The sequence below is a fragment of the Cetorhinus maximus genome, chromosome 23 (genome assembly GCF_964194155.1).
Source record: "Cetorhinus maximus chromosome 23, sCetMax3.hap1.1, whole genome shotgun sequence".
In the NCBI taxonomy this organism is placed as follows: Eukaryota; Metazoa; Chordata; class Chondrichthyes; order Lamniformes; family Cetorhinidae; genus Cetorhinus; species Cetorhinus maximus.
The window spans coordinates 19,672,173-19,685,843 of NC_135901.1; the positions used below are offsets into that span (position 1 = coordinate 19,672,173).

General features: G+C 43.4%; 1 protein-coding gene and 1 long non-coding RNA gene across 2 annotated transcripts in view; both read left to right on the forward strand.

Moving 5' to 3' along the window:
- LOC144697286 (uncharacterized) overlaps window positions 1-13,671 on the forward strand; it is a 229,749-nt gene that overhangs the window by 202,549 nt on the left and 13,529 nt on the right. The gene's annotated exons all lie outside the window — the stretch shown is intronic.
- The window catches only part of LOC144697360 (uncharacterized), a 309,889-nt gene that overhangs the window by 79,714 nt on the left and 216,504 nt on the right, over window positions 1-13,671 (forward strand). The gene's annotated exons all lie outside the window — the stretch shown is intronic.

The window sequence follows — 13,671 nt, forward strand, 5'->3', positions numbered from 1 at the left end:
TCAGCAGTGTGGATGACTGACTGAATCCCTTCCCACACTCAGAGCAGGTGAATGGTCTTTCCCCTGTATAAGTGTGCTGGTGTACACTGAGTTGAGATGATTGCCTGAACCTAGCTCCACAGTGAAAGCACCTGAACGGTCTCTTATCAGTGTGAACACGTTGATGAACATCAGCTCCTGGGAGCTTTTATAGCACTTCCCACAGTCTGAGCACTTAAAAGGTCTCTTGTCAGTGTGAACTCTTTGATGTGCCATCAGGTTGGATGAATTAATGAATCCCTTTCCACACTCAGAGCAGGTGAATGGCCTCTCCCCAGTGTGAACTCGCTGTTGTGTCAGCAGGTGGGATGAACAAGTGAATCCCTTCCCACACTCAGAGCAGATAAATGGATTCTCCACAGTGCGAGGTCGCTGGTGTGTACTGAGGTCAAATAAATGCTTGAAACCAGTCCCACAATGAGAGCACGTGAATAGTCTCCCATCAGTGAGAATTCTTTGGTATGTCAACAGGTTACTTGAATGAGTGTATCCTTTCCCGCATTCGGAGCAGATGAATGGCCTCCCCCCGGTGTGACTGTTCAGAAGATTTTCCAGTTCAGATGGGTGATTGAATCCCTTCCCACAGTCCCCACATTTCCACATTTTCTCCCCATTCTGGCTGCATTTATGTTTCGACAGGCCAGATGATTGGCTGAAGCCTCGTCCATACACAGAACACGTGTACGGTTTCTCTCTGCTGCAAACTGAGCTTTCTGCTTCCATGTTCAAAATCCAACAATATTCGGGTTACAATAAATTGGGTGACTCCATCAGATTCTGAAGTGATATTTGGTTTCAGTTTCCTGACTGAATCCTCTCCTTCTAATACCCTGTGAATTTAATTTAAAACAGAGAAAAGGGAGTGAGAGAGAACCCATTAAAACACAACAGCAGGTTGTGAAATTGAGCTGAATGAATCTGGTAATTTGTGGGATTGACACGAGGAAAAAGTGACCATGAAAACTGCCGGATTGTCATAAAAATCTAACTGGTTCACTGATGTCCTTCAGGGAAGGGAACCTTCCAACCAGACTGGGCCTATGTAAGACTCTGGCCTCTATGGCAGGAGAGAGAGAGAGAGAGAGAGAGGTGATAAAGGCAGTGGGTAAAGGAGAGGGATTTTATATACCTACAGTTTGACCATAACTCTAACAAAATCTCCCAAACCACTAACCTCCCACCACATAGAAGGACCAGGGTAGCATGTGTATGTGAACACCATCATCTCCAAGTTCTCCTCCAAGTCACACACTATCCTGACTTGTCTGATATCCAGTGTTGGATGAACAGAAATTTCTTGCATTTAAATACTGGGAATCCTGAAGCCATCAGTTTGCACTACAAACTCCATTTCCCAGCCACTAACTCTATCCTTCTCTCCGACATCTGTCTGAAGCTGAACCAGACTGTTCAAATCTTCAGTGTAATATTTCACCCCAAGATGAGCTGACAACACACATCCACATCATCAGGCAGACTGCCTATTTCCACCTCATTAACATTACCCGACTCCATCCTAGTCTCAGCTCACCTGCTGCTGAAACTCTCATCCATTGCTCTGTCACCTCTAGACTTAACTATTCTAACGCACACCCAGCCGGGCTCCCAGATTCAACTCCATCATCTAAAACTCTGCTTTCCATTTCCATACTCGCACCAAGTCTTGTTCACCCATCGCCATTGTGCTTGATGACCTACAAAGGTTTCCGGTTAAGAAGAACCTAAATGCTCAAATTCTCATCCTTATTTTCAATTTCCTTCAGGGCCCTCCCTATCTCTGTAATCTACTCCAGTCTCACAACCCACCACAATATCTGCGCTCATCTAATTCCCACCCCCTGAGCATTCCTGATTTTAACTGTGCCACTTTGGTGGTTGCGCCTTCAGATTCCAAGGCCATGAGCTCTGGAATTTCCTCCAAAAACCTCACTGCCTCTCCACCTCAATTTTCTACTTTAAGACACTCCTTAAAACCTATTTAACCCAACCTTTCACCACCTGCCCTAATATCCGCTTATGTGGTTCAATGTCGAATGTTGCTTTCTAACATTTCTGTGAAATGCCTTGGAACATTTTATTTTGTTAAAGGTGCGTTAGAAATACAGTTTGTTGTTGCTGATTTGGACATTTATCACTGTTCCTTCATCATCGCTGGTGAATAACCTGTAACTCCTTACCTAACAGCATTGTGGGAGCACCTTCACCACACGGGCTGCAGCGATTCAAGAAGGTCAAACATCCTCTTCTCTACAGGTAACTGGGGATTGGCAATATCTGCTGCTGGTCTTGTTAATGATGCCAAATGACACCAAAATCCCATTTAAACTTTTAAAATATATATCTTTGCAAAGCAAGTTAAAAGCATCCACGGAAATATCTGTTTCTACAACAATACTCGTTTATGTTGTACAGTGTCTGTTCAATAACATGATCTCCCTAGAAACTACCTCCTTTGACAATTTCACATTGAAATTTTCTAGGCCTGACTGGGTTCCATTATCCTCAGGGTCAAACCCAGCTATCTCCTCTCCTCTATCTCCACAACAGCTCAAACTGATGCAACAAAGGCTTTGAAAAGAAAATTGGATAAGCACCTGGAGAAAAAAAAGTTGGGCTGCGAAGAAAGGGGAGTGGGACTAGTTGATTTGCTCTTGCAGAGAGCCAGCACAATGGGTGAAATGGCCTCCTTCTGTTTTGTAATCATTCTTGGATTGCATGAAAAAAGACCAACACTGGAGGCCAGAGGCCAAGCTCTGGAACAAACACTCACCCCAATACAATTCAGTTTCTAATTAGTTCATCTCTGTCTCTAGACTCGATTCTGTGAGCAACACCTACAATCAAACAAAAACAAAATAATGTAGTTGCTGGAAATCTCAAACATGATGAGCAAGTGCTGGAAATACTCATAAGGGTAGGCAGTAACTAAAGAAGGCAAAGAGAGTGAATGTTTCAGGATGTGCAGAATGAATTAAGGGGAATGAAACTGGAGCAGAATTTAATGGTCAATTTAAGCTCAGAAGAAGAAGATAAATGGTCTCTAATGCAGGAAAAACAATTCCTGACCATGGGAAGATAAAACTGGTAAATCAGCAGTGAATAGACAGGGAATGAGCAGCAGTGGAAACCTCATTTAGACACAGCTGGTAGGAATAGCAGTAAAGCACCAAACATGGTTAAAAGATACCCATTGCTCAAGGCAGAGGAAGTTACACAGTGGCAGGGATTGAGGACAGCAGAGGTGAAACAGAAGGATAGATGGACATGGATTCAGATCCACAGAAAAGGAGCCACACCAGCTCCAGAGCAATGTAACCACAGCACAGCACTAAAAGCTCTAAATTGTCAATGAATGTTCAATAATACTCACCTCTGAAACAATTTCAGTTTTCAATATTAAAATCTCCTGTTGGAGTCCGCAGCTGGAAAGATATCAGAAGCACCAGAGTCAGAGAAAAATCTGGCAGTTTTCAAATCTTCTAACTCCCTGTAAAGGGAGATTACAAAAGGTATAAGCATCAGTCGAGGTTAGAAAATCAGAAGAGACAAACATTTCTCTTGGTTTGAGTTTGCCGTGTGTAAATCCTCACCTTCTAACCCCCTGTAAAAGGAGTTTCCAAAATCCATCATTGTCAGTCCAGAATAGAAATTCACAGCAATTCAAGAGACCCCTCTCTTGCCCAGGATTACTTAAACAAGGGCATAGGTGCATTGGAAGCAATTCTGAGAAGGTTTGGAATGAGGATATTTATCTTCTGAGGTAAAGTTGAGCAGGTTGGGCCTATACTCATTGGAGTTTAAAAGAACAAGAGGTGATCTTATTGAAGCATGCAAGATTCCGAGGTAGCTTGACAGGATAGACACTGAGAAGATGTTTTCCCTCACAGAAGGATCTAGAATCAGGGGGCACAGTTTAAAAACAAAGGATCTCCCATTTAACACTGAGGAGAAGTTTCTTCCCTCTGAGGATTGTCAGTCTTTAGAATTCTCTTCCCCAGTGAGCAGTGGAGGCTCGTCATTGAATATATTCAAGGTTAAACAGCCATGACATTACTAAGAGGGGAAGCAAACTTGATGGGCCGAATGGGTGCTCCTAATTCTGATGCTCTTATTTTTATGTTCTTCAGACAGCCACCCATGCACCCTGCAGCATTATTGCCCATCCTCTAATCTGGGCCTATCATTAGCTTTTGTGCACAAAATGGGCGTGAAATCAATGAGGGAATTATTTTCTCTCCTGGTCACTGGGACCCTGAAGCCCCATTACGTCACCAAAATGATCCCGCATGCGCACTGCTGCCGCTGAAGCAAGATGGGCCTGTTCGCGGGGAAACGCCCCGGAGCTGCAGACTCGGGACCAGCAAGGTTTTATTTGGGGCTTGATACCTACATCAGGTTTTGCATTGCCTTACATCTCCCTCCCCACCCTCACTTCCCGGCTGCGTTACTCCCGCCAGCCCACACGCCCTCGCCCATCGCCAAAATCCTCCCGCATTCGCACGGCTTCGAGCAAAGTGAGACTGCGCATGCTCCGAATAACTCCGCGCTGCGCCTGCGCACTAGCCTCCTGCAGAGAGAATATAGCACATTCACACCCGCAGGGAATCCTGGGTAACAGCAGCGCCTTTGTAATATCCAAACACAGAAAAGAAAATCATTTTGTTACGCAATTAAGATAAATTCATTTTAAAAATCCCTTGAATCTGTGCGCTGCTATGTTCTATTTCTAAAAGTGATTTAAACATCTGCTCTCCTGTGGAAACACCCTGAGATTTTAGAACGTTTCCCATTGGTTTCCCTCTCTCTATCACCTCTGAAGGTTCTCACTTTGCCTGGCTTCAATCCTACAGTCACTGGTTGCTCTCAATTTCCTTCGCTATCTCCTGATACTGAATATTCGCCGTTTTATAGAATGATACAGCACAGATGGAAACCATCTTGTCCACCATGCCTGTGCTGGCTCTTTGAACGATAGAAACATAGAAAGTAGGAGCAGGAGAAGAGGCTGTGCACCATAGGAAAGACTTTCCCTCATCCCTCGCAGCTAATAAGGACTCACCCATCCTACATGATTAGGTTTTCTATCACAAGGGTGGTCTCAATTTGAATTGGGTCTCAAAAATAATTAATTTTGTTTAGGGATCAAATAAGGAGCATGTTTCCCTTTAGAGCCCTTGGAGAATAAACACTGTGTTTGATTTTATCCAACTGGAACACAATGTGAATGGTGATCGTGCTCCTGGACTGTATCCAGGCTGAAGTTCTGTTCCTGCTATATGATCCTCCCCCAAGGTTGTCCTTTCAGAGCTATTTACTATTGGTGGCTGAGCATGCACCCAGACCTGTGTGTCTCATCTGTGTCCAAATTAATCCGGCCCTGCAAAATGAAAGGTCCCAATGGCTATATCCTATCTAAATGATGGCCCTGAGGAACATTGCAGATTTATGATACAGGCCCACTACCCACAGTAAAAGGAGACCAGTATATCCTCATAGCGAATGGAATGTTTACCTAGTGGATTGAAGGATTCCCTTTCTGTAAAAATGATGCAGTCACTACAGCTAAAATCTTCTGGAAACAGATCTTTACCAGATAGGACTTTCTGAAAAGGATAGAGAATGATAATGGTTCGCATTTCACAGCAAAAGTAATGCAGAAGCTCTGTGATCTTATGGGTGTGCAATAACATTTCCACATCCCCTACCACCCAGAATCCAGTGGGATGGTCGAGAGCTTTAATCACTCTATAGAAATGACACTGAAAAATCTGTCATGAATGGAGCTGATGATCTGGTCAAGGTCAATGACTGGGTCACTGCCTTGCCTGGTGTCTTAACCATTCACTCCCCTCCTGTTCAGTCCCGGTCACGGCCCATGATAGGTCGGCCAATCCAGATTGTTAATCCTCCCAGGGTCCCACTCCTCATTGCTACTCAACAGGCTCAGGACCAGTTTCTCCAGAACCTCCAACAAACCTCAGCATCTTCCCTGCTAAAGGCAGTGGAGAAGATGGTGCTGCCCATCTCAACACCTCCAGGGAGAACCGCCCCACCCATTACTTTAATTATTCAATGTGAGATGAAGGTATGTTAAAAGCATTATGAAAAGGGGTGGGATTGGAAAGCTAATTGGGAAAGTCCATTTGATGTTCTAGATAGATTGGGAAAAGCAAATCTTATATTAGCGAATTGGAAAGGAGAGAAGGGAACACAATATCTGAGTTACCATGAAGATCAGTGCAAACTGTACAAAACTAAAAGGTCAGATAACCAGATGGAGAATAAATACTGTGTTTGATTTTATTTGTTCAGGGACAAGATTTGAATGGTGATCGTGCTCCTGGACTGTGTCCAGGCTGAAGTTCTGTTCCTGCCATATGGATCTCCAGCCAGGTGATGTTAAACACTCAGGTGGGAAAGACAAAAATCCAGAACAATAGTTTCAAAACAAAGCTGATTGATTTCATATTTACCCAGAATATTAAACTCCAGCCAAGTTAGAGAGGCTATTACCATCAGAAACAAACACTGACTCTCAGGATGAACATGGTTCTGCCCTGGATGTGATGAACAGCAGCAATGATAGCAGAAGCCAATCCCTGCAGTCACTTGTGAATGCGTTGGTGTCTCACCCGGTTGGATGTCTGAGTGAATCCCTTCCCACACCCATAGCAGGTGAATTCTATCCCACACTGATTGTGACACTGACACTCTCAGCTCCTTTTACAGGATAGCAGTGAGGGATGATTTACAGACAGAAACCTCAAACCAAACATCACATCAAAATCTGACAGGGTCACTCAGTTCATCAGGATCTGAATATCATCAGCGTTTAAATGTGGAAGGAGCAACGTTCTGCCTATGGAAAAAGATCTTAAAAATAAGTGTGCCTAAAAAATCCTGATGTACACACACCCGAGTGAGAGTGTTACAGTGTACTGACTGTGGAAAGAGAACCAGTTACACATCCTGAAAAAACACCACACCATTCACAGTGTGGGGGTGCAGGGGTGCGGGGGTGAGGTGGGGGGGTGGTGGGGGGGGGGGGGGGTGGGGGGTGGGAGGTGGCACAGGGATAAACTGTACACGTGTTTATTGTGTGTGAACAAGGCTTCATCTGATCATCCAACCTGGGGAGACACAAGGAAACCACACCACAGAGAAACCGTGGAAATGTTGGGACTGTGGGAAGGGATTCAGAACTCCATCAGGGATGGAAATTCATCGACAGTAAGATAAGAGCCCATGGTGTTAGAGGCAAGGTACTAGCATGGATAGAAGATTGGCTGTCTGGCAGGAGGCAGAGAGTGGGGATAAGGGGGTCCTTCTCAGGATGGCGGCCGGTGACTAGTGGAGTTTCGCAGGGGTCAGTGTTGGGACCACAACTTTTCACTTTATACATTAATGATCTAGATGAAGGAACTGAGGGCATCCTGGCTAAGTTTGCAGATGATACAAAGATAGTTGGAGGGACAGGTAGTATTGAGGAGGCAGAGAGTCTGCAGAAGGATTTGGACAGGTTAGGAGAATGGGCAAAGAAGTGGCAGATGGAATACAACGTGGGGAAGTGTGAGGTCATGTATTTTGGTAGGAAGAATAGAGGCATAGACTATTTTCTAATTGGGGAGAGAATTCAGAAATCTGGAGTGCAAAGGGACTTGGGAGTCCTAGTCCAGGATTCTCTTAAGGTTAACTTGCAGGTTGAGTCGGTAGTTAGGAAGGCAAATACAATGTTGGCATTTATTTCGAAAGGACTAGAATATAAAAGCAGGGATGTGCTACTGAGGCTTTATAAGGCTCTGGTCAGACCACATTTAGAATATTGTGAGCAATTTTGGGCCCCGTATCTCAGGAAGGATGTGCGGGCCCTGGAGAAGGTCCAGAGGAGGTTCAAAAGAATGATCCCAGGAATGAAAGGCTTAACATATGAGGTACATTTGAGGACTCTGGGTCTATACTCGGTGGAGTTTAGAAGGATGAGGGGGGATCTGATTGAAACTTGCAGAATACTGAAAGGCCTGGATAGAGTGGACGTGGGGAATATGTTTCCATTAGTAGGTGAGACTAGGACCTGAGGGCACAGCCTCAGGGTAAAGGGAAGACCTTTTATAACAGAGATGAGGAGAAATTTCTTTAGCCAGAGAGTGGTGAATCTATGGAATTCATTGCCACAGAAGGCTGTGGAGGCCAGGTCATTGAGTGTATTTAAGACCGAGATATAGGTTCTTGACTGGTAAAGTGATCAAAGGTTACGGGGAGAAGGCGGGAGAATGGGGTTGAGAAACTTATCAGTCATGATTGAATGGCGGAGCAGACTCGATGGGCCGAATGGCCTAATTTCTGCTCCTATGTCTTATGGTCTTATGGACACAGTCATACTGGGGAGAGGTCATTCGAATATGGGAAGGGATTCACTCCACTATCCCATCTCACTGCATACCAACTCAGGTAAGAGAGTTTTTAAATGTTCCAACTGTGAGAGGAGCTTTAAAAGCAAAATTAATCTGCTGACTCACCAGCGAGTTCATACTGGGGAGGGGCCATTCATCTGCCCTTAGTGTGGGAAGGGATTCACTCAACTAACCCACCTCACCTCACACCAACATGTTCACTCTGACACAAGGCTTTTTAAATGTTCCAACTTTTAAAAGCAAAATAGATCTGCTGACTCACCAGCGCATTCAGACTGCAGAGAGGCCGTTCTCCTGCTCCAAGTGTGGGGGGGATTCACTCAGTCCTCCAGCCTGCTGACACACCAGTGAGTTCACACGAGGGAGAGGCTGTTCATCTGCTCCGTGTGTTGGAAGGGATTCTTTCATTCATCCACCCTGCAGGCTCACCAATGAGTTCAGAAGGGACTCCAGGGTTTGGATTCTGCTCTTACTGCTGCTGTTAATCACACCAGAAGGGAAACATGTTCATTCTGACAGTTGGAGTTTGTTTCACTTGATGTTAATAATCGCTGTTCTTGGGTTGGAGTTTAATATTATGGATGTAGGTCAAATAAATCAGCTTTGTGTCAAACACACAGTGTTCAAGTCCTTGATTTCTCTCAGATATGAGGAGACTGGTTGATGTCCTGTTACCGACTGTTCCGTTTTTTGGGCCTTTTCTCCTTTGTTAATGGAGACTTGTATTTATATAGTGCCTTTCGCAACTTCAGGATGTCCTAAAGTGCCTTACAGTCAATGAAGTTCTGTTGAAGTGTCGTCACTGTTGTAATGTAGGAAATGGAGTCGCCAAATTGTGCACAGCAAGATCCCACTAATAGAAATGTGATTGTGACCAGATAATCTGTTCAGTGATGTTTGTTGAGGATAAATATGAAGCAGTACACCAGGGAGAGCTCCCCTACTCTTTGGAATAACATCATGGGAACTTTTACACCAACTGAGAGGGCAGTTGGGGCCATAGTTGAAGGTCTTATCTGGAAGATGGGACCTCTGACAATGCAGTGCTCCCTCAGTACTGCATCAAAATATCAGCCTGGATTTTCTGCTCTTGTTTCTGGATGTGGATTTAAACCCACAACCTCCTGACTCGGAGAAATGAATACAATCACTGAGCCACAACTAACACCTCATCATTACTCCAGATTATTTCAGTCCTCATACCTTCAGTTACTCTCATGGACGAGTGTAAGATTTTACTCTGGGAGTCACAGATTACCCAAAAATGGGGTTGATGTCGGTGATTTTTAAGCATATTATTAAGAAGCAACAGTTTAGATATGATACATCAGTTAAATAGGCAGAAAGGACATACGACCCATAACAGGTGAGAATGGTTTACTGGTCCCAGAGTGGACAAATGGATGGCGAGAAGCAGGGGAGGGAACCTGATCTCCATGGCTGGAGGTGACAGTCTCTTCGGAATGGTTTACTGGTCCTGGATCAGGGGGATGCCGATCTCCACGGCTGGAGGTGGCAGACTCCTCGGAATGGTTTTCTGGTCCCGGATCAGGGGGATGCTGATCTCTGTGGCTGGAGGTGGCAGACTCCTCGGAATGGTTTTCTGGTCCCGGATCAGGGGCATGCCGATCTCCGTGGCTGGAGGTGACAGTCTCCTCGGAATGGTTTACTGGTCCTGGATCAGCGCAATGCTGATCTCCGTGATGAAGGTTAAAGTCTCCTCAGAATCGTTTTCTGATTCAAGATTTGATGAAGCTGATCTCCGTGGCTGGTGGTGGCAGTTTTTTTCTTTCCTCAGTCTTCTTGAGCCAAAGTGTTTGGCCAAATCCAGCATGGATCACCTTGAGAAGCTGTTTCTTGACTGAAGTGATTTCCCTCTCAAAAGGGCGTTCATGTACCTTATTTCTGGGTTTTTTTGTCAATAACTTATTCAATTGTCCATTAGCAAGGGACAAATATTCAAGGTAATCCTTGCTATTTCCATCTGAAACCATGAAGTCATTTTGTGGCTCATTACTTGCTGGAACATCCTGTTTAACCTTTCTTCATACAGTCAATTTACATATGGTTCATGAGAAATCCTCCACCCTATCAAGTTTGTCTTGTTTCAGGGTCTGTGCTAGGGAAATATTGTTGGAAGAGATAACAGGGCTACACTGTCCTGTGTTTGTCAACCCAGGAAGCTTTCTTCATAAATGTGAGAAAGAGAGCAAGAGAGAGAGAGAGAGAGAGAGGGCAAGAGAGAGAGAGCGAGCTATTCCTATAATCAATAAATGTCTTAAAAAATTACGAAGTTATTTGGCAGTGTTTTCTTACTCATTTCCCAACCTTGAGAAGAGAACATCCTTACTGAGTTTTCACTACTGCTTTCTGGCTAACCCAGCTAAGCTACGAGCTTGTTCTCCTAATTTCTTGATTACATATACGATAATATACTAAAGCTACTGGAATTATTGGACTCAACACAAGCCCTTGAGCTGCCATCAAGAATACATGTAAAAACTTTCCAAGTAAAATGTGATAACTATTGACTTTGATTCATCCTCCCCACTTGCAGATCATCTCACACAATTCAGAATTATTGGCATGTTGTAAATACATATGGTTCAATCAAAAGTTCATACATGGACTTTAAAGATTCCCCAGCTCTCAGTTCACTTGCATCCACCTTGTGGATATTTTCTAAAACCAGATTGTAAATCCCTCTTCACTTTAATTTTACTCCTTCTGACAGATACCAGTGTGATTAATTCAGTGTGATTGTTTTAAAGTCAGTTTCCCTATGGAGTTTGTGTCAATACCTTAATGATTTAAAATGTTGTCTCATTCCCCTGCCCACATTAAGCACTTCAATGTTTTTATGTTGACAAGTAGCTGAGCATGTCTGGGAACCATTCCTTAGTGCAACTTCACCAAGCATTTCTGCATTTTAGTTACTCCACAAATAGCAAATTACATCTGCACACTCATACCAGTATCCCAAAATAGTGCTACATTTGCCACCTGATATAAGCCACTCTTGACTTTCAGATAAGCTTACCAAAAGATTAGGGGAGTGTCGATCTGAAGATCTTTGCTTCTGTTCCCCTGCATGATTCAGTACCTTAGGTGATGGCCAGGCTATTAGACGCAGTTTAGAGGCAAGGGTACAAACATCTCAAAGCAATCAATTTACTAGCTTGATTTACACTTTCCTGGCCTTCACTCGAATGTACCAGATACCAGATTAATGTACTCTATTGAACTATACCCAGGGTTAATCATTCCAATTCCCAGTTGGTGGTGTGATTTTTCTCTCTTATTCTAAGTGGGCCATCCCATTAATTATCATTCTATCTCATTCAGGAGCCCTGGAGAACTTTATTGACCAATTCAATATTCTCATAATATGGTGTTTTTACATCAGTGACAGAAGTATTTGCAATCAGTTTGGAAATAACTCCCATATCTCCCATTCTCAAGCACTTTGTCTTTGAAAGATAACAAATGGGATAAAGTCAAACCTTTAAAAGGCAAAGTCTTTAGTTCAAATCATCACTATGTTGTCAGTGAAGAGGGTTAACCCCTCTGCTTGTTTGCAGAAGGGTTGGAGCTCAAATGTGTGCACAATTGTGTCAACTTTGCATAACTTTATTTTCAGATCAAAGACAAACCAGATACCATTTTTATCTTTGTTTTTCCAATTCTTTTGGTATTTTCTCAGCTTTGACCAAACATGAGTGGGTTTTTTTTGTCCTTTCTTCAAACACCTTTCCAAACGATTGAAGAAAAATCACAAAAAAATCAGCTTTCACAGGTAAACAAAAGCTTCAACCTTCTTCGATCGAAGAGTGAAAGAGTGTGGAGGTTCCCACAGCTGGTGAGCTCTGGGTCATAAGCTCAAGGCTGAAGCTTATCTTTACAGAATCAAACATTTCAATACCTTTCACAATTATACAAGTAAATTGTAATTCACACTTAAAGAAATACTTTCACTCAGTAATTATAATGTTTCACTTTTCTCAGCACAGAAGCTGGCAGCATATTAGCTTTAATACTAATTGTACACTTTGCTTGTAGCTGGCGTATGGAGAAGATCATGTTCACTGTAGATCTGCCAGCACAGAAACCGCACTGTGCTTCTGGATACACTCGGTATGCAACTAGATGGAGTCTTTTAAATGTGACCCGAACAAAGGCCTTCCCCATGATGCTAAGGAGTGAGATGCCCCTTTAGTTCCAATCCACTCTGTCACCTTTGTTTTTGTTTATTGCCATGATTTTTCCATCACACATGTCCTGTGCAGTGGATCCTACCTTCCAACAGAGAAGGAGGAGGTCATGAAGGTGTGGCAGTAGATGGGACTTTCCATGCTTGAACAGTTCAGCTGGAATTCCATCCTTGCTGGTGCCTTCCCACTTGCTAAGCAATCAATGGACTTTTCGAGCTCAAGTGATGAGGATTCCTTGTCCAACTCAACCACGGGAGAGAGTCAAACAGAGACTTGGAGATGTCCGTTTCAGGGAGTACAGCTCACAGTAAGGTTCAACTCAATGGGACATGTGTTTACTTCTGTCGGTGAGTACTTCATCATCTGCCAAATTCAGGGGGACAACTTTGATGATGGTCGGACCAAGCGCCCTCTTGATCTCATCATGCATAGCACATAGATTTCTGTTGTCACAGGCAGTTTGGATCTCTTGATGTAGGCTGATCCAGTGTTTATTTGCGCAGCATCGCCCTCTCTTTTACACAACTGTCTTGGCTACTTCAAAGTTAAGCAATGCTCTAGCTGTTCTGTTTATTTTTGCACCAGGTAGGCTTTGCTTTTTGCTTCAATGACAGTTGTCATCTCTGCTGAGTGGGTCTCAAACCAGCCTTTGTTGTGGGTTCCACCTTCAACAAATGTTGCTGCTGCTGTGTCAGAAATGATTGAATCAGCGACTTTCAAACTTCATCTATATCAATGTTGATTGATGAAGCTTTTATTGATGTGCCAGTAAAATATTTTACTGTTTTTTTGATGTTCCTTATTAATTTAATTTCATAATGGAGGTTACACTGTGAAGAAAGTGTAAGTCAGTAAGAATTGTCAGCAAGGATTAATCAGCACTTTCTAATTGGAGATGTTAATCAGTGAAATCTTTCAGATTGTAGATTTTGCATCAAAGATCAAGTTAGGATTGAAGTAAAAGTTCTGTTGAAGGCTCATGAGGACTCGAAACGTCAACTCTTTTCTTC